Here is a 1,808-nt window from a genome sequence, read left to right on the forward strand (position 1 = left end):
GGGTGGTTCCTCCAACCTGCATTGTAAGTGTTACTATAAGGATTATTTTGAGATCGAGGATTATTACCCATGTAATTTAACTGCTCGTTCTCTATGTTGTGGCCATAGGGTGGGTATTCTGAATTGCTTGATCCACCTCCAATTGCTTCTTATTGCATTACTGGGTAAACTTGTGAAGAACCGAGAAAATCGCCAATTTTTCTATTTAAAAGTTCTACCTGATTAGAGAGCATGGTGATCGAATCGATGTTAAAAACGTCGGCTATTTTAATTGGTTTTGACCTCATGATTTGCCACTGATAATTATTCAGTGACATCTCTTTTAAAAATTCATATGCATCCTCAGGTGTCTTATTATTGATAGTTCCACCATCGGCTGCGTCAATCATTTGTCGAGTCGAAGGATTCAGGCCATTATGAAATGTTTGAACCTGTAGCCAGAGTGGTAACCAATGGTGAGGGCACTTTCTCAACAGATCCTTGTATCTCTCCCATGCATTGTAGAGTGTTTCTAAATCCATCTAAACAAAAGAAGAGATATCATTACGTAATTTGGCTGTTTTAGCCGGTGAAAAATATTTTAATAAAAACTTTTCGGTCATTTATTCCCAAGAGTGATTGACCCTCGTGGTAACGAGTTCAACCACTGTTTAGCCTTATTCCTCAACGAAAAGGGAAACAACCGAAGGCAAATGGTGCCATAAAAAATGCCATTGATTTTAAAAGCGTCGCAAAACTCTAAGAAATTTGCCAAGTGAGCGTTAGGATCCTCGTCCTGCAACCATCAAACTGAACAAACCGTTGGATCATTTGAATGGTGTTAGGTTTCAGTTCAAAGTTATTTGCAGCAACAATAGGCCTAACTATGCTATATTCAGTTCCTATTAAAGAAGGTTTAGCATAATCATACATAGTATGTGGAGCAGGATTCTGATTAGTAGTAATCACAGGAGGTAGCAGATCTTCTTGGTTTTCAGCCATCTCCTCAGTTGTGGTTGAAATATTGTCCTCTTGCTCTTCCTCTGTGCATCTTAAGCTTTGCCTTATTTCTCTTCGGTTTCTATGAACTATGCGATCGATCTCACTATCAAACAGTAATGGTCCCGACGGGTTTCTTCTAGTCATACACTATAAAAACCTACCAGGAACGAATAAAAGAACAATTAGAAAGGAAAATAAAAATTTTAATAAATAAAGTAAAATGGCTAAAGTAATAAAAATCGAGTGTTCCTAATATTTTAGTTCCCCGGAAACAGCGCCAAAAACTTGATACATGATATTCGTGACAGGTTTTAAGTATTTATAATTAATCGTTCTTGGAACTAACTATTATCACGATGAAGGCAAGTGTACCTATCAAATAGTAGTATAGCTTCAACAAGACCGAGTTGTCGAACCCAAAGGAGCCAAGAGTACTAGTGATTACTTTCTTTTTATTATCTAACCTAAATATTAAGGGATTTGTTTATCTAGACTAATTAACTAAACTAAGGGTGCACAGAGAGAAAATTGGGAAAAAGCTCTTGGGAAAACTCGATTGATTAAGACAATACCCAAGGAAAAATCCATCAAGACTTCACTTGTTATTTGACTCTGAATCAGACGATTTATTCATTTGACTTGATCCGTAGAAATCCTTAAGTTCTCTCTCGAGACTAATAATGTTTAACCTTAAGTTGATTAATTGAAATCTCTTTCCAATTAACGCCCTAGTGTTGCATTAACTCGATCTATGGATCCCCTTATTAGGTTTCACCCTAATCCGGTAAAATCTTATCATCCTATCTCTAGGCGTGAAATTAACTCCG

The 1,808-nt window shown here is 36.8% G+C and overlaps 1 non-coding gene across 1 annotated transcript; it reads left to right on the forward strand.

Moving 5' to 3' along the window:
* Positions 1 to 447: 447 nt before the first annotated feature.
* Positions 448 to 554, forward strand: LOC121226513 (small nucleolar RNA R71). The gene has a single exon (XR_005924301.1). It is a non-coding gene; the product is annotated as a small nucleolar RNA R71 (small nucleolar RNA).
* Positions 555 to 1,808: the final 1,254 nt, after the last annotated feature.

The sequence above is a fragment of the Gossypium hirsutum genome, chromosome A03, assembly GCF_007990345.1.
Source record: "Gossypium hirsutum isolate 1008001.06 chromosome A03, Gossypium_hirsutum_v2.1, whole genome shotgun sequence".
NCBI classification, from domain to species: Eukaryota; Viridiplantae; Streptophyta; class Magnoliopsida; order Malvales; family Malvaceae; genus Gossypium; species Gossypium hirsutum.